This window comes from Anas platyrhynchos, chromosome 21, assembly GCF_047663525.1.
Source record: "Anas platyrhynchos isolate ZD024472 breed Pekin duck chromosome 21, IASCAAS_PekinDuck_T2T, whole genome shotgun sequence".
NCBI classification, from domain to species: domain Eukaryota; kingdom Metazoa; phylum Chordata; class Aves; order Anseriformes; family Anatidae; genus Anas; species Anas platyrhynchos.
In genome coordinates, this window is record NC_092607.1 from 4,965,822 (window position 1) to 4,988,860 (window position 23,039).

A 23,039-nucleotide genomic window follows, 5' to 3' on the forward strand; every position below is an offset into this window, starting at 1 on the left:
GTAGCAGCTGGTTTTCTGGGACGCTTCCAATGTGCTTTGACTGGTATTTCTGGCAACCAGCAATTGCCTGAGGTCAAGATAGAAAAGTGGATCTTTTTTTTACATCTAGAAAAAACACTCAGCGCTACCTGAAAGTAGGATGGTTTGAAGCAAGAGGTAAGTTCTTTGTCACTAAGTACTAATTAATTATTGTTTAGAGAAGTTACTGGGCATGGCAGTGAAGAAAGTTGGATAGTGCTAGTTTTGAGACATAGCTATACACAAAGAAAGACTATTTGCAATTGCTGTGTCTCTTGTGCCTTCTGTTGAAAACACAACTTTTGTCTCAGTGTGAGAGTATGGAAAGCTTGGCATATAGTACCGGACAGAAAGGGAAAGCCTGCCAGGAGTACAGTGGTGAAATATGTCGTCAATCATTTCACTAAACCTGTACATTTGTAAATTTTACATTGCAATTTCTTGGACAGTACACAGGTGAGAAAAATAATGCATTGTTCTATCTTGTTCTAATTTTACCCTTAATAACATCTATTAATTTTTATTTAAAATTACTGGGGACAAGACAAAGCAAGGCATGCCATTGCATGACTCTCTAAACATCCCTTCAGAGGCTGGATGTTTCTCTCAGATGAACAACATATTACCTCTTACTACAAATGTTGTGCCATGTTATATTTGATTTATATGTATTTCTAGAAACAATTACAGCAGCTTAATGCCTTGACCTTATCTCTTACAGTAAGTCACAGTGATTCAGAGTTTGATTAAATCTTTATCAAAAATTCCCCTTATCTCCCAAGAAGGAAGTAAAGAACTCATTCAACACTTTGTAGTAAAATCCAATTAAATGAGTAACCTGCATTCAAAAGCATCTGAAGTTTATAAAATGAAGAACTCTTTCCTAAGGGAATATTTTACAAGAAACACAGAGGAATCAACTCTTTGACTCTGTGTGACTAAGAAGGATGCCTGATTCCTACAGTGTCACTTCAGGTAGATTCAGAACAATACCTCCAAAGGACAAAGTGAATATAGGCCCACGCTGCTGCCCAGTTGCAGATCCCAAGTTCCAGAGAAGGTGTTATGAAATATTGCTATGAAAGTAACAACAGTTCAGGTTAACATGAAAATACTATTGCTTTCACAGAAGTTGTTTGAATCAATGCAAAATATACAATGTAGACAGAATGTAAATTTGAAATTTATTAAGTACCATGAACAACTTATTTAAGATATTTCCAAATAACCATTGGAGTCATTACTGTGACATTAATGAGCTCAACATTTATAGTTTGAGGAAAATTCCTGAAAGCCAGAAACTTAAATCTTTGTGAGTCCTGTGTATTTCTAGCAGTTATTTTTCATGTCCAAAATAACTCTTTTTTTTAGTAGTACAGTGGAGTAACTATATATATATATATATATATATATATATATATATATATATCATTTTTTTCTCCAGCTCTTTAATCATTAAGCACCAAAAATCTAACAGCAGTATAAGAAACTGTCTTTAAAGTGGTACTTTCACAGTTTTAATTATCAGGTGTTTTTTTTTTTTTGGGGGGGGGGGAGGGGGTGGTGATTACAAATATTTTACCCTTTGTACAGTCATATAAAGATTGGGTATATTTACAAAATATGCAATTAGAAGCCTGGTCTGGATATTATTGGCTTCTTATTTAGCACTTTTTTTTTTTTTTATACAATTATGCTAATAACTCATTTTTATTGATTTTTTTTAAGCCTGCTGGCACGTTCATTCATGATCATTAACTGTATAAACAGTAAAAAGTTGTTTGGGATGAGTTAATAGATTTTAGATGCTGTTGAGCACCTCCAGACTGAAGGGCAGAAGACAGAATTTCTGATAATCGTTGCCTCTGAAACTCAAGTCTTTAAGCTAGTGTAGATCGAGATGCAGACAAAGATACTTAACTTTCTCTACGTAAACTATGTAGAGAAAGAGATGTGACCTTTGTAGCCACTGGATGTGGTACTTTTATGAAGTTGGGGTATTATTTAGTGCCTTTTCTCTCTTCAAGTTATCTTTTTCTCTGTAGCTTTGTAAATGTAGATGCTTCTCCAAAATGCAGTAGCATATACTTCTATTGTTAATATGTTGCTGTTAGCACTCTATTTCTGAAAAATTTCATGGTCTCTTCCAAGACCCACCTCCCTGTGAAAAGTTTCATTCTTTAATGTCTCTGAACTCAGTTTTATAGAAATACTACATACCTAAAAGCAACATCCACAGTCTCATATATTGAAGTACTATTAGTCCTCACAGAGAGCAAGCTTTTTACCGGTGTCACAGGACTTGAAAGATACTGTATTATTTTATTCCAGATTCTGAACCTTTAGTTTATATTGATGTCTTGTTTTCAGGCTTTTCTGTCCAGCTACTGGCTAGGCCATATTATGTAAAATAAGTACTGTATATATCATGTAAATATGCATGTACACTGTATATGTTATAAAGAGAAAGAAAATAGAAGTTCTGAATTCCACTTCTTCTTGTAAATCAAACATGTAACCTAAAGAAGATACCATACTTTTGAAGATCTGCAAACAAAGCCAGCTGTTCATTTCAACCTACAACGCATTCTGTTGGTTGGCAGATCAGAGCTTTGCATCTGTGGCTACATCCATGTCTAACTACACACATCCATGAGTAGTCTGCTCATTGCCCACTTTGCTGCCTAAATCTGTTAAAAGCTTCAAGTGACAATCAATTCAAGTGACAATCAATTATATGTCCAAGGAAGTGGTTCCTCTCTAAAAATACGGTGTTTTCCTTTTTATCTTTGTAGACTAGCTTCAACATGTAGGCAAATACCATCCTACTTCTTCAAAACTTCAAAGAAAAAAAACCAACCCACCTTATTACTATAAAGATGTGTTTCCTAAGTCGGTCTCATTTATAATAGTGAAATTAGGTCTTATTTTGAAGCCCAATTTACTACTGAAGGGATCTTACTGAGCATTGGCATATAAATGTGGAGGTAGGCTCACTCAGCTGTAATGGAGAATGCAGTTAAGAGCTTTGGGTTCATTGCATCTGCCACTTGTTAGCATCGTTAAGTAGTTTCAGAGAAACCGCTTTTACGTTGTTTGAAACGTACATGTGATGAAAATTCAATCATCTAACTAAGAAATTAAAAGAAAACTTTTGATCTGAAAGCAGGAGTTATAGAATTATTTTGTGTGCTTTTAACTGAAAGCACTTGTGTGATGTGCACTTTGGATGAGATTTGGCTCTAAATGACCGCTTCTTGAAATATATTGGTGTTCATGGGCGTAGGGAGGAGGAAGCTGGATATTGGCTTCATTGTTCAGGAGTTCTCTCTGCTGGAGCAGAGATTGCATCCAGCTGCATGGAAGTCAGTCCCTGACTCATGTTCTGGCCGTATCTGACTGCTAACTTCTTTTCTGTTTCCTTTCTGTGCTAACTGAGCAAACATAAAGAAACAAGAAAATCTTCCTAGATAACCTGACTTATGACATTGAAGTGCCATAGTTTCAAGATGAAAACCAGACAACCGGTGGTGAAAGAGATTGAAATTCTGTGATTACTGCCATGGAAAATAAGAGTTACGGGAATAAGAACATAGGTCTGTAGTGATGATTCAAATACAATAATCCATATGCAAGGACTGATACTCTAAGGAGAGAAAAAAAAAAAAGGCTAAAAAATCACAACAAAACCATAGGTTTTTTCTTTTTTTTTTTTTTTCTTTTTTTTTTTTTTTGACATTGTTTCAGCAGAAAGTAGATGGTTTTGAAATTAGTCTTAGTCCTGAAAGCTCTGCAGTCTTTGTGGCAACTGGAAGGCAAATGATCATCTTAACGGAAGTCTTACTTTCAAAAAATAAAAATAAATTTTCAAAAAGAATACTGTCCAGATCAGGCACTAATTTACTAATTATTTGTTTGACAAATTTAAAGACAAATATGTCTTTTTTCTCTTTAATGTACATATTGCACAAACATACGAAGCATTTCCTGAAAAGAAAGTCTTCAGGAAAGACAGTATTGAGGATGGTACCTGGGCATGAAAGTGTCTGAAAGTATTGGGAGACCTTGCTTCTAGAACAACTGAGTCCCAGAAAGCCAGCCTTTCCCATTGAGCCCTACCCTTGGTGCCATCCAAGATGTTTAGTTTTATGATGAACATATAAGAAACCAAGCAATTCTTACCAGGGCAGAGCAGCTGTCTGCCTAATGCTGTACTTTTGCCTACAGCAGTAGCAGGAAGAGATGCTATTCAAGGAAAGCATATGTGCTGGAACAGAAATGTGCTTTGCTGCCCTGGTACTCTCCCCCTTTGCTCAGGGTGTTGTATCTAATCTACCTGCATCATGGTCCCGTGTTTGTTCTGGTGGCTGGATGATGCAAATACCAGTGTGGCCTCAACTGTTACAGCATAACAGGATGGTCATAAGCCTATGCTCTCACATGGACGTGAAGTCTGCCTGGAGTTTGCACATGGAAACCATTTGAAAGGAGTAGTGAGGCAGGATAACTTTCTCATGGAAACAATTAGGTAGTTAGGTACGTAAGTGCTACCAAATGGACATGCAATTATTTGGCAACTATGAAAAGCTTTTTCTGATTACAGAACCACAAATGTCATCTTAGGATTATGCTCTTATTACTGGGATCCAATTGTTTTATTTTCCACTGATGATAGTGGGTGAGGAAGTAATGAATCAGTTAACTGAAGTGGTCAATGTAGTGTTTTTTTGTTGGTTTTTGTTTTGTTTTTTATTTGACCAAAAGGTATTGATTTTCTTTTGGGGGACTTTTGGAAGCTGAATGAGAAACAGTGCTAGCTGGCATGCAGCCTGAAAATTCTCTCCTTGTGGTTACTGATGAGCAATCCAGATAGACTGTAGCTAACCAAAGTTGCAAATAACTAATAGTAACCAGCAAGTAATTATTTTTAAATGAAACAAGCATTAAGAAACATAATACCTATTACAACTGTGTATAAGAGTCTGGATCTAATGAAGACTACACAGTTATGTTAGAAAGTGCTTCTATGTGCCTAGTGCATACGCGAAGTAGAGAGATCTCTACATTAGTGCCTTAGTTCAGACTAGGAGTGCATTTCTGAAGGAAATCACAGAACAGCTGAGGTTGGAAATGGTCTCTGAAGATCACCTAGTCCAACCACCCTGCCAGGCAGGGTCACCTAGAACACATTGTGCAGGAAGGCATCCAGGTGGGGGTTGAATATCTCCAGGGAAGGAGACTGCACAACCTCTCTGGGCAGCCTGTCCCAGTGCTCTGTGACCCTCCCAGTACAGAAGTGCCCCCTCATATTGAGCTAGAACCTCCTGTGTTGTGTCTGTTGCCTCTCATCCTGTCGCTGGGCACAACTGAAAAGAGACCGGCTCCATCCTCTTGACACCCTCCCCTCAGATATTGATACACACTGATGAGCTCTCCCCTCAGTCTTCTCTTTTCCAGGCTAAACAGGCCCACTTCTCTCAGCCTGTCCTCATATGACAGGTGCTCCAGTCCTCTGATCATCTTCATAGCCCTCCTCTGAACTAGTTCCAGGAGCTCCATGTCCCTCCTGTGCTGGGGAGCCCAGAACTGGACACAATGCTCCAGGTGTGTCCTCACCTGGGCTGAGCAGAGGGGCAGGATCACCTCCCTTGACCTGCTGGCAGCACTCTTCCGAATGCACCCCAGGAAACACTGGCCTTTTTGGCCACAAGGGCACGTTGCTAGCTCATGGTCAGCCTGCTGTCCACCAGGACTCCCCGGTCTCGCTCTTGCAGAGCTGCAGACTCCATTTCTCACCCTTGGGTTTGTGTTGTGGCTGAATGCACTTGCACTTCAGCCTCTAACTGGCAGTCAGGCAATGGTACCAGGTTAGATTTGGGTGAAAATAAAAACCTCTGAAATGGGCATGTTGTGAATGCTGCCTTCACAAATGTTGACTGTGTTGACCCCTGTGGGTCATCTGCTGTTACTGACCTGTAATTCCACTACGAACTTCCTGCTGTGCTATATCGTGCAGTCTCACCAAATTTGAGTTCGTCTTAAAGCAACACCACAAGGGGATATAGTACCATCACTATTTGGAGCTGAATAGGCTATTCATAGAAGTGCATATGTGATTGTTCATGTGAATGACTGACTTTTTTTTTTTTTTTTTCCAAAGCTGAGCGGGTTTTGCTGTTGCTCATTCCCTGAAAACAATTGTAATTAAACAAAAAGGTCTCTTATATAAATTTTCCTCATTTCTGTCAACACTTTTTTAAAAGCTCTCTTACAGTCTGTTCCCTAAGCTCTTGGAAAAAACATATGTATTCTTCCATTATTGTTTTGCTTTATTTATGCAGTATTTCCAAATTGTTTTCATTTGTTTCATTTCTCCTTAACAATTAAAGTTGCCAAAGACACACTGTGTGGGAGAGGAACTCTTGGAACATTTGAATTTCATGTGGATTAACTGCTGGTGTAAAGTGGGTAAAATACATAGAGAGAAGAGTGTTTCAAAGCACAAATGATATCATTATTAGCACTTCCTTCCAAGATATTTTAGTTGAATAAGCACAGCACTACAAGGGAAAAAAAAAATTGCGGAGTCATTGCCAGTTTCATCTACCTTCAGTCAGTGCCTATGTCGGATTCTCATACATTTGCTTTTCTTTAAGAAGCTAAAAGATACCTTCTGCTGTAGTTGACTCAAAGCTGCGGAGGTTGCAGTGCTGTGCAAAGAAATGCATACTCCCAACAGTCATTTCTTAGCAATCTGAACTCTAGTCTGTGATATGCTGGCTGCAAGAGCAGTTTCTTTTCCCCTTTCTTCCTCTTCCTATCTCTTCCCCAAAAGAAGATCAAATGGTTTAAATTAGATGGTAAGGCATTATGTTTTTCTCTGTCATTCCACAGATCAGAATATTCTAGTCTTGAAGAAACTAATCAGCATCTGCCTGAATCTCTGATCTGCATTAAATCCCGTTATTGCATCTCTAGAACTGGAGATGGACTAAAGTAGAACTAAACCCACTAGATGCTGTTTTTTTTTTTTGTTTTGTTTTGTTTTTGTTTGTTTTTTTTAATAGATTTAACAGTCATATATTTTATAATCTATCATCTTCTTCATGCCTTCTTGTTTTAATTGTTTGGGTACAACCCCAGCTGCTCTGGTGCCACAATGGTGCTGAACTGGACAGCTGCTGCCGGCACACCCTGCCCGGCTCAGGACGGCAGCACGGAGACGGTTCCAAATCCTCCTCCAGTGTTTCAGGTGGATGCTCTCTGCAGATGGTGGCGGCATGCTTTTACAGGTGGTGGTCATATCAGCTGCCTACCTGGGGGCTGGCATACCGCGTGTTGTGTGCAGTAGTGATGTGGGATGCAATGGATGCTCTTGTGCAGGAAGCCTGACAACTTCTTTCTGCCGATATTGTGTAGCTGCTCTCCTGGTTCAGATAACGCCAGTCTTGGTACTAATGTGTATGGTAAACATTAGGACCTAAATACAGAAAGTGTGCCAATTCAGACATGGTAAAGCAATGGCAAGGAAAAGCAAAAGATGTGAAGGCTGCCAGTTCCTCAAGGAAAGACAGAGGTACAAACTGCAGAGACCCAGGGGTAAAGAAGAGTTGGAAGTATACTCAGAAATGAACCAGAAAGTTGGTTATTCAGCTACTTAAACAGCAAGGCATTTATTCCTTCCTCTATTCAAATGAAGAAATAAATGAAGGAAAAATTGTATAAAAGGAAAATGAAGTCATACGACCCAGAGTGAGCAGAAAAAGAAGTGCCAGCCCTTTATATCCCTTTTAACTAGATTGAAATCAATGTCCTTATGCATTATAACATTAAAGAGCACTGCTAACTTTAAATATGTGAACCTGCAACACTGAAATTCAGATTTTGATTAGTGTGTTTATCCAAGGTATCTTTTCATGGGACCAGTGGTTCAAACCTGCAACTAAATGGAAAGTAGTTGGGAATCAGTAGAAGGGTATTTTTTTTTTTTTTTTTCCCATCACTGCATTTCCACCTGGCCTAATGGCTGCAGATGGGTCCCACCTGTCTCAAAGGGGAAAACAGATCCCAGCCCAGGTGCTGTCAAGACCCACTGAGAGGGCTTTAAATCAAGTAGGAAGGGGGAAAGGGATGAAATGAGGCTCAAGAGAGGTTAGACTGGGGGAGCATTCACAGGGTTTGGGGGTGAGGGCAATGGTGCAACTGAAATGCATCTACACCAATGCACACCGTATGGGCAACAAACGGGAGAAGCTGGAAGCTGTTGTGTGGTAGTTAAACTATGACCTAGTCACCATCAATGAAATGCGGTGGGACCGCTCCCACAACTGGTGTGCTGCGATGGATGGCTACAAGCTCCTCAGAAGGGACAGGCAACTTAGGAGGGGAGGTGACATGGTTCTATATTAGAGAGTGTTTTGATGTTGTTGAGCTCGGGGTTGGGAATGGTAAGGTAGAGTCCCTGTGGTTAAGGATCAGAGGGTTGGCCAACAAGGCAGACATCCTGGTGGGGGTCTGTAATAGACCGACAAACCATGATGAAGAGGCAGAAGAGGCGTTCTGTAAGCACCTGGCGGAAGTCGCTCAATCGCCAGTGCTTGTTCTCATGGGGGACTTCAACTTCCCAGACGTGTGCTGGAAATGCAACACAGCCCTGAGGAAGCAGCCTAGGAGGTTCCTGCAGAGTGTGGAAGACAGCTTCCTGACTCATTGCAGACTTCTGATACGCCTACAAAGGGTGAGTTGCTCAGTGGGATGGGGCAGAAGAAGGGATGGTTCCTCCTCACAGAAAAGTCCTTGCAGCACCTCTCCTTGGGCTCACACCAGTTAAAGCTAGATGCAGTTTTGCACTGTGCTGATTGCAGCACTATTATTAAAGTCATCGAGGGCTATATTTTTTTGGTTGTATTTTTAGATTTCCCTCTTTTTAATATAGACGTTGATTTAGACTTCCTAAGGAAACATCAAAACACAAACTGCAGTTGCCCTAGTGCAGCAAGACCTCTGATTTGGATGTCAGAAGGGGTGGCCAGGCAAAGTTATTGCCCCAGATCTACCCCTGCTAGTGAGAAATTCTTTTATAGTTGTGGTTTAACCTGGCAGGCAGCTCAGTACCTCACAGCCTTTCACTCACCCTCCCCACCCCTCAAGTGGGATGGGGGTGAGAATCATGAAAAAAAGAAGTAAAAGCTTATGGGTTGAGATAGAGACAATTTAATAGGACAGAGAAGAAATAGAAATAAAAATAGTAATAAGAATAATGTGTACAGAACAAGTGATGCACAATGCAGTTGCTTGCCACTCACCTGTCTGGTTGGGCCCATCCCATCCCCAAGCAGTGGTGCCCTCCCCCCAGGTCAGCCCCCCCATATTAATTGTTCAACAGGATACCATATGGCATGGAATACCCCTTTGGCCAGTTGGGGTCAGCTGTCCTGGGTCTGTCCCCTCCCAGCTCCTTGTGCACCCCAGCCTCCTCACTGGCAGGGCAGTGTGAGAAGCTGAAAAGTCCTTGGCTTAGTGTAAGCACTGCTGTGCGACAATTAAAACATCAGTGTGTTATCAACATTATTCTCATCCTAAGTCCCAAACACAGCACTATACCAGCTACTACAAGGAAAATTAACTCTATCCTAGCCAAAACCAGGACAATAATTTAGCATGTGGTGTTTTAAAACTAACACAGATATTTCATATGCTGCTGCCCAGGATATTCCCAAGCTGGAAGGTGTATGGAACATCCACAAGCTGAGAGCAGTGCAAGCAGGTGAGCCTGGGGAAAGTTCTGTGCTAGCCAGGGAGCCAGGAGGGAGCTGGGCTCCCCCAAAAGAATTGGGGTGACTCCTTCACCCAAAAAGAGCAATGTTTTGAAAGTGCCCACATATAAATGAAAGAAGAAAAAAAGAGAAATGAAAACAAAAGAGGACAAAAAATGAAGGGGAAAAAAAAAAAAGAAAGAGGGCAGAAGGGCTTTATTCAACACTAAAAACTCCCACATTCACTCCTCAGCACACAAACCTCCCCTTTTAGGAAAAAAAAGAAAACAAAAATAAACAATCCTTCTTCCCTCCACCCCCCCCATTTGCATACATTTCTTCACATCATCTCCGTGTATGAGCAGGACACAGGAGAGCATCTCAAAAACACAGTCCTGTGAGATCTTTGGCAGGTGGGAAGGACAGGGAGATTCAGGAAAAGCCTTTGTGTGCAACATCCACTTTTTCTGCAGTGTTGTACAATAGTCCTTCAACATTGAAATACCAATGTGTAGAACAGAACTGCTTGGTGAGTACAGCCTATCCGCATGTTTCAAATTTCCATCCAGTGCATACAAAGCCATAAATGACAAGTTTTTGTTTGGAAGCAAAAACAAGTGTTCTTTTGTGGCCAAAGACCATTGCTTATTTGCATAGATTTGAGTGTCAGTGTTTCCCCAAACAAGCGAAGACTACACCTCCCACTGAACCACAGAAATATTTACTAGCTTTCTAGAGTGTCTAATTTACATGTCAAAGGGCATTTTTGCATGCCATTTACCTAACTGCTGTAACTGGACTTGTAGAGAAATGAGCAGCACATGCTTTTTATTCTTTAACTACATTGCATCTTCAGAATGAACAAAATGTTTTCTTCATCAAGAAAGCAGAGAAACTCAACAATTTTGTTATCCAAAACAGTATGAGATGGAAATTACTTAAATTTAACTGGAAAAATTATGAGTAATGTCCTGACTGCAGACTGATATCAGTACTTAGAGACACTCCTATATGGCAGGATTGAATGAAGAAGCCACCTGGTAACTTGCCTGTGAAGGCTTGTAGATCTATAAAAGAAATAATAAGAAGAAAAACAAAGAAAGAAACAAAAGCTCTGTTGGGAATAACACTGAATCTTGAAACAAACTAATGTTACTGATAGCACTTCAATTACTGAAGTGTAGATCCTAGTGACTAAGTGTCTTTGCTTCACCGGGTAAAGCAAATGGCTCAACAGATCCATCCACTGCTTCACTCTAACACATCTCGGTGTCTTTAAGTACCTGAATTAATGCTATGCAGTGTTATTTTGGAGTGTCTGTGCATCTCTGGAGTTTTTCTGTTGGCACTGGACTGGTGAGGGTACCCAAATGATCTTAAAAAGAGGGAAGGATCCACTGTATGAGCTGATGCAGTCCTTTGTCTGTATCATTGCTTGCTGCACTTCGGTGAATGGCATTCAGCATTCCTGCCTATCTGCAGCATAAACTGAAAACGAAGATCATCTTCCAACCTGCAGCCTCTGTTGTTGTCCCTGCCAGTACTCTGTGAGCCCATGTTTGGTTTTGATTGTTGGTTTAGTGTGATTTGAAAACTATGTACGAGTAGTCAGTACTGAAAACCTTGTGTAGGATGAAAACTTGGCCTGCATGAGCTCTGAGGGAGTGTAACGTAAGTGAAGGCTAAAGTGAGGTCTATAGACTACTAGCATGCTTAGAGCAGAGAATGCAAGCTTGATGAATCCAAAAAAACAACCCTAATGCTAGAAGATACCTCTGGCGTCACTAGTAATGCTAGTCAAATGACACTCAATGGAGACCTCGTAGGATAACTGAACACTGTACTAAGACATGTCAGTGTTCTACTCAAGAAATAAGTACGTGACATTACAGGTGTTACCATTCAGAGTACCTATATCCTTACAATCAGACAAACAGGAGGTTCAGTCCTACAGTGTTGGCATTTATACAGCATTAGAAAGATATTAGCTCAACAATTTCTATATGGCATGGGACTATAAAATTGTATTGCTTCAAATACTTACTAACCTCTGAATTCAGATTAAAGCTGTATTTGGTGATATACAGTAAAGGGTTGTGCCTGCATGGTTGTACAAACGTGACTTCTGTTATGTGCCAAGGATCTGCAGAGTTCTGTTCTGTTCTGCTCCCGTTGGTAGTAATGAGCTAGCAGAAAGCTGTTTACTGCCAAAACATTTAAATATTGGGTAGATTGTTTCATACCAAACACTATAGCAACACAGACTCTAGCATAGCTATTTACAAGCAGCATTAAGAAAATAGCTGGCTATAAAAAACAAAACAAAAAAAAAAAACACAAACTTTTGTTCTCAGAATTAAAATGTGATGCAGACAGAACAGAAACAACCACTTCGGGTAAGCCATTGCAGTCATTACAATTTAAATCAGCTGCTAAAGACACACAAGAGAGTGAGCATCTCTACTGGTGCCAAGACCAGTGCAGAAAATGTTGTTCTCAGTAATTTTTGTTGACAGGTGCACTTTTTGCTGGGATAAAAACTAGCTGGATGGCTGGGCCCAGAGTGGTGGTGAATGGAGTGAAATCCAGCTGGCAATTGGTCATGAGCGGTGTTCCCTAGGGGTTGGTGTTGGGGCCCATCCTCTTTAATATCTTTATTGATGATTTGGAAGAGGGAATTGAGTGCGCCCTCAGTAAGTTTACACCAAGTTAGAGGGAAGTGTTGATCTGCTGGAGTGTGGGAAGGCCCTGCAGAAGGACCTGGACAGGTTAGGTCAATGGGATGAGTTTCAGACCCAGGCCATGTTTCAACTGCAAATGGCCCAGCTGAAAGATTAGCATGAGTTGCTTTCCTTTGGGGTGTCAGAGTCATTACTTTAGAGAACTTTAGCTTGCCACAGGAAAAGTGCTATACATCCAGGCCTCTAAATAAAAGAATATCAATTAAAAATATCCCATCTTTTGCACTATTTTATCTTACATTGCCTACAGCAATATATGCCAATGGTCACGAGATATTAGTATGCTTACCCAAAAGACAACACCGAGAAGAATACAGCATTGCATCAAAAACCCTTATGGAGGAGGGAATGAAGTGCTGAGATAAATTGTGTTGGGTCTACAGAAAAGTGAGGAAGTGACGCCTGAAACCTCAGAGTTAGCAGGGTATCACTGGAATCAAAGCGGCTCTGACTGCCAAGGATGTCATCTGCCCAGTAATGAATGGGAATGGTCAGTTTGAAATGGCATGAAGCACAGACTAAGAGCTGAAATGTCACAACTGACAACTGCTCCTGCTTGGTGCTTTTTCCACTGGGCACGCCAGAAGGTGAGAGCACAATTGCTTGTGCATTTCTATAACTGCAGCAAATGGGAATGATTTTCAGAAGTTCTACTTTTGTGTAGTGATTCAGACTTTAATGTTCATTTGTTCTACATACCTAATATTTCTTTTCAAAAAATGTAAGAATTCAATGCCCCATCAGCATGGCACAGCTTGGGCTGTCTGGGTAAAACAAGCACTTGTATGGGGAAGTGTAATAATGTTTTTATCACAAATGTTCTGCTGCCAGAGTAGAAGGAAACTATTTCTTTAAACACTGTTCTGGATCTGAGAAAATTAGATGATACCCCTTTCTGAAGAACTGCCATAATAGGTCAAAAGTGCATTAAGTACATTATTTTTTTTACTTCTTCAATAGTGTCCCGTGTAAAGGAGATTGACAACTTGCTTACTTATTTTATGTATCTTTTACTAAAGCAGTTGTCTGATTATGTAGTTGAATTCCTGAATTAAATAAATATTGTTGACTGTGTTTTAGGCCTTTCACTTACATGTTCCTCCGTCATCTCTTCTGAGAACCTGTGTTACAGTTTTATTTGGATAGGAAGTGGTTCCCCAGCTCTAGTAATGTTTTTTGCCTCTTTGTGGACTTTTTTGATGTTTATGACTGTATGTAGAGATCCAAACATGGGTACTTCATTGATTTATGCAGCCAGATCTTCTTTTCCTGTTTAATTTTCCTTTCTAATGTGCTATCTTTATTATTTCGGTTCTAAGAATTGATTTAGAAAGTCACTCTGATGTCTCCATAAACTCTTTCCAGACTCAGACTTCACTTTCCATATCTGTTTCTTCTCACTGATGATTTATTTTTTTTTTTACCTTTGTTGCAAAACCTCTGCTCTGTGCATGGTTATTCTGAATAACTGTACTTAAAAACACACTTTGTATTAAGTAACCTGGAAAAGGGAATGATATCATGTGGCAGCTATGAGCATCCCATAAATCCCTTTGGACTTCTTTCTGAAAAAATAACCATTCTTTCCTGCCTTTTAAACTGGTAATACAAAGCTAGCATAAAGTCTTGCAGTTAATTCTTTTTCCATGACAGCATGGTTTCTTTAAACATCTTCATAAAGGCACTGTTGAAAGTCACATTTAAAAAATAAAAATATGTGGTATATCAGCAGCTGGTATTTATCTCTGCCTCTTTACGCCTTAACATTTTTGTATTTCTGGGAAAGATTTTGCTCTGCAAAAACTATGTTGGCTCTTATCTAAATTCTTGGGTCTATCTTAACTCCATATTCTATTAGCTCACTGCTTGTTTTTATTAGTGTATATTCATTGTTTTCTGCTCCATAATCACACCAGCCTCCTCTTCATTTTGCTCTGCAGGAGTCCTCACTCCTGCATACAGCTTGTAGCAATACACTGGCTCTTCAGAACTGATGGTTTGAGCTGCTGCTACACACAGCTCAGGGCAAAATCCAGAGCAGCATCTTTGCTAGCCTGCTGCTGCCTGTTCAAGCTGACAAGGAGCTGCTTATGAGTGGTGCCTCTGCATCAGGTACTTGCCTGACTCCCACCGCACATGAGAGATAAATGACATTTGTTCTTATGATAAGTGGCAAGACAGAAATCCAGGCTCCCATCCTTCAGGTATCAATCACTATGTTTGCTTGTTTCTTTCTTTGTTTGTTTTAATTGAAAGCTTTGTTTAAAAAAAAAAAAAAAAAAGCTCAGAAATTGTTTATTCAGCTGTGAAAGTTTGTCAACCTACAATGACTGTTGTTTTTTTTATTTTTATTTTTTTCCTACCAATAACAAAAAGCAAAAAAAAAAAAAAAAAAAAGCAAGAGTTGTGTTCTGTTGTGTTGCCTAAGGATGAATCTCATTGCATTTGTCTTAATATATAATATAGATAGATATACTGGATGTTAAGAATGTATCTATACCTGGTATGGACAGTCTTTTTCACTGCTAGAAGTGTTGCTGCCATTGTAGCCAAAGACAAACTTCTTAGTAGTTCACAACCTGTTGAGAGTGATTTATTCTTTGCATTGTCTGGCCTGCTATATAGTAGAGGCAGCATGCATCTCCAGTAAGAAAAATCAAGGTCGAAAGCATACTAACCAAACTTGGTGTGTGTTGAGATTGTGTGTTTGTATCCCCATGTCCTCTTCTACAGACACAGTTTATATCATTTCCAGGCAAAAGAAGCTCTAATGATAAATTGCAGTACTCTTATTCTATTGTTTGGCGTAGTTCTCTACCCAGGACTGTTAAATTATGAAGTAACATTAGTGCAGACCTAGATTTATATCTCAACCACTAGCTAAAATCTGTGTTTTTGATTGCATAGACCAGAGAACCTGCTTAGAACAGAAAAGAGACTCCTGAAAAGTTCTGGTTACCATAAATCAGATCATCAAACCTTTCTCCCGGCTTGGATGCAGGGTAGTACCTTTTATCTCAATTGAAATTATCATAATTTGATCCTTGGCTTAATAAAAGTGTCAGTTCGGATCAACTAAATCAAAGTACAAGATCTCAACGTGCCCCAGTGCTTAAGGACCAGTATTTTTTTATTTGACTTTGCTATTCACTGCAGATAAATTGTTGGCATTTACTCTTGGACTGAGGTTTTCTCATGGAGAATAAAAGCATTTAAGGTGCTTCAGGCATGGTTCAAACGTAACCCTTCCCCAAAAGGAGATGCAGGTTGACCTTCTAACTTCAGATACCATTGGGAGCAATGCTTTCTAACCAGAAGTTCTGCAACAAATCCTTATTCCAAGAATATTTAAAATGATGAGAAAATTATATCAAAGTAGACATCCAGGACAAATCCATAAATCCTATTTAATGTCAAAATAGAAAATAAAATTAAAGTTTCTCAAAGTGTTTGCACCACAGACTCTTTCCTCAAAAATGAAATATGTTAAATGCTGGTTTTGTATTTTATATATTTTTAAACATTGAATATAATAGGGAAAATTGCAAAATAAATTTTAGTTAAATGAACACATCTTGACATTCCTTTCTATTGCCTAGATTCTTTAGCACTTTTGTTTAAGGTACACACAGAATGAAGATGTCAATACATTTCATAAAGAAAATGTTGAAAGGCAACGTTATTCATAAGTGTTATATTTTGACATTGTCTTTTCCTTTCTTTTAGCCAAATCTGCTAGTGTATTTTGTCTCCATAAAATAACATCTTCAGTGAATTGTGTATAGCTTGTAAAAAAAAAAAAAAAAAAAAAAAAAGAAAGAAAAGAAGAAAAAAAAAAGAAAAATTTTGCAGAATCTTTTTCCTTCTTTCTTTCCCCAGAAAGTTTAGACTGAAAATTTTTTATGTCATCATTAAATGGAAGTTCAGGTGTAGATTTTCACAGGGTGTGCACATTCTTGGATCCCACAATTACTTCCTTTAATACATTTCTCTTGTCTTTTATTTTCACCTTGGGCATACTTTTCAAACTTATTTTGCCACTTAAAAAAATTATTGCTCCTGCTTTCAATTAATGCAGTAATGGGTTCTTGTATAAACTGCTACTATAAGATGGTGTCCAACATTGCTGTAAACAGAGTTTGCTCATTTACCTGTGCTAGGAAAATTCTAAGTTCACTTCTCAAGTACTAATCTGAAGCAACACCAAAACCCCAACCCTGAAGCTAAACATTTGCCGAAGCTGATGGGCTGGGGATGGAGACTGGGAGAGAGGGGGAACAGGGAAGAGTCAAGCTGGGCTTCTGCCTACAGAATGACTGAAAATGGGTTGATTTTGGTTTTATGGTGGACAAGCCTAGATCCTACAAAGATATTTTTACTTGTTTAAATAATTAAAATAATATATAATATACAATATAATTATCAATAATAATAAAAATCCTTGTTTAAATACTGTACAACACTTTACTGAAGCCAATTATCCCATCTGGAGTGTAAAGTTTAGCACGTAAATCAGGTTTTGCAAGACATGGACCATTTCAACATATCTTTTAACACCTGTGGTCCCACATGAAAAACTCTGTAGAAAGGTTCTTCAACCCACCAACCTAGTGGGGAGGCTTCTCCGTGTTTCAGCGAGACATTGAGTGAGTTATGGATGTTAGTTGCTTAGAAAATGAGGTTTAGAAGTTTCCAAATATGAAAACAATCTGTTATACCACATAGGAGATTGAAAGCATGACTCTACGAAAGATGACTATGATAAACATGTAAGAATTTAATTTTCACATTATTAAAAAGCAATGGTTATTTAAGATCCTTTCTGACTTGGATATGTTAGAAGTTCATATTTCATATTCATATTTTTTGACAGGACAGTGAGAACTCCATTTCTGTCAGTACTTAACTATATATTAAGCTTTGTTTAACGTTGTTAACATTTGTTCCTGGTATAAATATGAATCTAGATTTTATTTTATTTTTTTTTAATTTATTGTCTGTTTGTTTTTATTTCATGAGCAGAAACAGCTTTCTCTATCATTAAAGCTTTTGTTTTGTCAACTTTATGGAAAATCTGAAAAAGCAACATAGCTAATGAGGCAAGTACAATTTTACCTGCAAGGCTGCTTTTGCCTTCTAAACAGATACGTACTTTTTTCTTTCCTAAACTAAATTAAAGTTTCAGACTTTGACTACATGGTTCAAAAAGGACTCAGCCTTATCAAAAATAACAAGGTTATTTTCTACAGTTGTATAAGTCTTAGACAGACTGATTTTTAACTTTTACTTTGAGAAAAAGACGTAAACTTGTAGCTTGCATTTCTTCAACATGAAGACTTCTCTGCACAGTGTATTTCAACAAAGCTCATATACTAAAGGGGTAGAAATATGGCATTTTGAAAGACAGCGTTAAGCTAATCACGTACAACTTATATTTTGGAAAAGAAAGGAAGAACAAATAAAGAGTAAATTATGCGAGAGCCAGGAAAGCACTAACCTGTGCTTAGTTATAGACTTTAAAACATCTCAATAGATGTCAAATGAGACAGAAAAGCTGTTTAAATTGCACCTTAATTCTTGTTTCAGAACTCTCCAGCAACAATTTAAATCAGAATGTTAAAATTGTTATAGTATGTTTGAAATTAATTTTGCCATTTTAATAACTCAAAGCTATCTGTAAATGCACAGCTAGCACCTATCTGTCACATTAGTAAAATCATGAAAAGAACATTACGCATAAAGTTTGCTATAAGTATACATTTCGATTGAAACATTAATATTCAGTATTTGAGCATTATGCTTTTAAGAGTAAAAAACTGTAATAAGAGTTTTAACAAGATGGCGCTTCTTGGGCTTCTTTTTTTTTTTTAAATAATCTTCTGGAACTGGGTACTTAGTTCACAATCTACTGTCAATCAAGGAACTCCATGACATTGGAATGCAATAAATTGAATCAGAATAGGCAGGATCTACATCAGACATTCTAGGTATGTATAGAGAAAAACAGTTACTGAAATACTCTTAAATGACAGTCATTGAATTTTCCCCGAAATATAAAAAAAAAAAAACAAACAAACAAACAAACAAAAAAAACTATGGATATGGATATGTACTTTCATCTCCTTGTTGATACCTGCAATATACTGAGAATGTGAACTCACTGAGCAGTTCTTAAGAAAAATATCGAAAGAGCTTTGTAAATGGACATAATGTTATTGCTGCAGTTATCTTCCCAGGAAAAATGAAGCATTTCTTAGCAGAAGGCTTTAGGGAAGTTCTGTTTGTAAAATGAGGTAACTTTAAGAAATGAGCTGCATTATCCTCTCTAATCTTTTGATACATTCCAAATTAATACTAATTGAGAAAACTAAGAAAAAAGAAAGGCAAAGCAAAATACGGAAAAATCCATTCATTAGTTTTAAAGAGGTCCTTTTTGTATTTCAAAGTTTCTTTAGCACATCTAATATCAATTGTTTTTGTTTTATCTAGGTTTTATTACCATCTACTTATAACATGAAATAAATAAAACAGATGATCCCTACATACTGCATGTCGGAAACATTTAGGTTTCACTGGTAATTAAAATAACACAGTAAAAGATCATTTGGTCAAATCATTTCCCAAGTATCCTTACAAAGCTGTGAGTTAAAGAGTAAGTATAAAAATAGGAAGAAAACCACTGTTCTTTATTGCTACTTCAGTAGTTAAAGAAACGCAATAAATCCAAGAGTCTCAGAAAAACAGCACGTTGTATTTTAAAGCAGTAAAACATTCTGTGCATTCTACTCAGAAATAAAAGTGGATAATAAAATCTTAATTGAGAATGATTCAGAAAGCAAAAAAGAAGAAATATATTACAAAACAGAAGCATGTATTTCAAGTTAAAAGGTATTGAGTATCAGCGCAGCATCAGTTGGAATTTTGTGTGGCTGCATATGCATATCATAGAAATTTATTTCTATAAATTTATTTCTATATTATCTTCTGTTTTATGTTACCAATAATAATCAGATTCAAATTTGATTCATTAATAATCTAAGATAATTTAGATTGTACTTGTTGGAAAAGAATTCCAGAAAAAATAAATTCCTTGTAAACAGAAACTGTCATATTGAACTCTGTAGGTACCCAAAGATCAGTACATTTAAATACTTTCTGAATGTTTTCTGAGGTTCTTTATGTACAAGTAGATTCACGGGTATTGAAAGGAAAAAAACCTTAGTGTTATCATCACCAGCTCAAAATATAAGGTGATTTCTGGCACCTCTGTTTATAGGCTTAGCTAAATAGCAAAGCTAATGGATTTCTATCTGCAAAACAAGTTATTGTCTCCGTAAATGATAGATGCTATCAGCAACTCATTCAAAAGATCAATTAGCCATTAAAATAGTCTGTTTTAACTCAAAATGTTGCCTTCACAAATGATACGCATGAATTGGGTATCTTCTAATCACACAATAGCCATTAGCCTCTCCCAAAAGTCTTCATACATTTGTGGCTGAAAAAGAAAACATACAGAACAGCACAAAACAATTTCCTGAACAAACAAAAGCTTCTGTCTTCCACTAAAATTTGTAATATCTCTAAAAGGTTTTGAGATAAATGGACTCTTAGGAACAGGAAAGAATAGGAATAAGATTTGTTACACACTTGAGAAATACAGTCAACAGGCTCTGTTCCTACCTGAGAAGAGAGCAGATCCAATCATTCAACTCAAAGACTCTGGATTCTCTCTAGTGTAACTGGAACAGCCTTCACTTTTAAGAAGCTATAGCCTCTCAGCCAGGAGGAAATCTGGCACCATCTTCCATACAAAAGCACACACATACGAACATAATAAAGAAAAAAAGAGTCAACCCCAAAACAGTCAACAAAGGACAAAAATACTGCCTCCACAACAAATCCATCAGTTTTCTGATCCCCTGTCTGAGAAGCTTTTATTGCTATCTCCAAAATGTAACTCATCTGAGAAGGAAACACACCAGTGTATAGTCATCTTAATTTTTTTTTTTTTCTTTTCTTTTCCAGATGTAGTCACTGATTGCAGTGTAGTTTAGGATCTCTTTCCTGGTTCTAATTTTCAGTGAAATTCATAGGTCAATTTGATTCATATCCCATCCCTTGAAAATCGAGATACAGATTTACTCTACAAAATAAGTCCATTTTTGTTTGTTTGTTTGGAGTAGAAAGACAGCATTATTTATGATACCTGATAATAACTTGGCTGGCATGATATTTCAGAGCTTTATGTCTGTTTGTATTTTTATTTTTTGTTTTTTAATTTTTTTTTTGTTTGTGTGTGTGTATTTTTTCCTTTTCTCACCTGCTTCAGGGTCTAGTCCTGCCATTATCAGACAGTAAACTGATGTCTTTTTTACGGGTTCAGTTGTTCAGTCTGTGTCAGTCTCCTTCAAACTGAATCTGGTTTTGTAAAAATATAGGAAAGAAGTCTAGCATTCATGTCAAAGGGGCATAACTAATTTCTGCAGGCCTTTTCTTTCAGCTCTTTGACCTGAGCTCAAGGACTAGCTTTTTTTTGCCATTTTCAAGTAAAAACTTGCACTAATATAGACTTGGACAGAGAATCACGGGGATTCTATGGTGTCAGGCTAGGCATATCATTTTTACATATAGTTTACACCATTTAAGGCAGAAAGAAAATTGGTGCTTTAGCACTCACTATTCTCACTGATATTGAGAAAAACGCTGTGCCACTGGACTCACTCAGCTTCCTTCTCGCATTTGATTGCATAACCTCGATGGAAGTGTTAACTGTAAATATTATTTCTTAGGCATATTCAGGATTTTTTCCTGGCTCCACTGTGTGAAAGGAGGCACCCCTGATATCTGTAGTACCTTCTTCCCTGCTTTATCTTAAGGAAAACTTTTTGTGAATTCTTACCTGCCTGATATTTGACAGTCATAAGACAAGGGAAGGCATACAGGCAGATAATATAAGAACAATAACAGGCAATTAATCTTTCCTTAGTGTAAACAAAATAACATGGAATGAACTGGAATGCAAATGATGATTTATTTCTGCTGGTGGATCTCAGCCTCTGTTGAATTAGGGTCAATATGACCATCGCTGCTAGGGTTTAACGACTGCAGAGGACTTGGAGCACTCCATATGGAGATCATAATTTCACTTCTGCAGCAAAGGAAACAAATGATGCTCTGAAATGAAAAATTATATCTGATTTTTTTCTTATGCAATTTTTGTAAATTACTTATAAATTAAGGACATCTTGCAACTTGCAGACCAGCTTCTTGCCTTTTGGAACATGTTTTTTCTCACCTTATAATACTGTAGATAAAACTTTTTTTTTGTTTTGTTTTTCCTCAAAACTTTTCTAAAGCTACAGTAAAGATGGAATAAATTAGTAGCATTGCTGATGCCAGTTAGGACTAAATCATTCTTTCTCATCACAGTGCAGAAGACCTGGAGGGTGGTGAGGCTGAGGATTAATACAATAATGGGAACAGAAGGGCTGTAAAATATATTATCTGGCAATCTGTCCACAATATCCTCAGAAGTACTTGCCAGAACCTTATCTCAGATCCATACCAAGCCCATTTCAAGGATTTTAAAACACAGTCACTCTTTAAGCATAGGTGAAATACAATTGTTTTCAACACGTTTTCAGTGCCAAATTGCTGCTCCACTCTTCTAATTTAATTCTTGTTTTATTCATATTTTATTCCTGATTCATTCCTTATTTACCTTATCATAATTATGCCAATGTGTTTCTTTGTGGGTGTTTTCCTCTGACAGAAGTCTAAAATTGATAGATATTAAATTTTTGTCCTTGTTTTCTTTTGGAAGACATCTGGAGCTTAAGAGATATCTTCGTCCCAGTTCACTAATACTGCGAGGCCACTGCAGTGGATACACTTTGCATTTTTCACTAAGGCCTGAGACATAAAACCCGTTGGCTTCATTCTGTTACCTATTACCTACTCTGAGAAGATGTAGGACTGTAACACATCATCTTAAGTCTCTTTTAAAACTATCTACTATGTCCCTTTGCTCTGAGATGATTTTTTGCAATGGAAGTGTATTCATTTTACAATCAATTGTGGTTCTGCTTGGATTGCTTCCTTGACTTCTGTCATGGACTACCAAGCTAACAATGTCCTTTTATTCTCACTAATACACCAGTTTGTCCGGTGGCTGACATAACTTCTGTATTTCTGGAAAGCAGCTTTCTTCAGAAATCATTCTTTTTAAAAGAACTACCTTTTCCTTTCTCAAATATTGCTTTTGTTGTACTTTCATTAGTCTGCTACCTTAAACTGGAAATAAATATTCACAACACTGTACAAAACTATCTCTGTTTTGTCTCAATTTTTTGTAAGGTCATATAATGACAAAGGTAACATCAAATTCCACCAATGCTGGAAAGTACATTATAGATTAATTACAAGAATAACACAGGAAGCATGTCATTGATAGGCCACGTGGAAGTGGAATTGATAAATGGGAGCGTTTTTAGAAAAAAATGAAAGAAGATCAAGGACTAGG

At 37.7% G+C, this 23,039-nt stretch overlaps 1 protein-coding gene and 1 long non-coding RNA gene across 2 annotated transcripts in view; one reads left to right on the forward strand and one right to left on the reverse strand.

Moving 5' to 3' along the window:
• ASIP (agouti signaling protein) overlaps positions 1 to 20,330 on the reverse strand; it is a 67,725-nt gene extending 47,395 nt beyond the window's left edge. The window contains exon 1 of the mRNA XM_072026258.1: positions 20,198 to 20,330. The gene's annotated coding sequence lies outside the window, so the exon portion shown is untranslated. The remainder of the gene's footprint in view (positions 1 to 20,197) is intronic.
• On the forward strand, positions 8,248 to 16,228 carry LOC106015979 (uncharacterized). Its single transcript, XR_003501552.3, has 4 exons — positions 8,248 to 8,755; positions 9,727 to 9,784; positions 12,765 to 13,101; positions 14,455 to 16,228. It is a non-coding gene; the product is annotated as an uncharacterized lncRNA (long non-coding RNA).
• Positions 20,331 to 23,039: the final 2,709 nt, after the last annotated feature.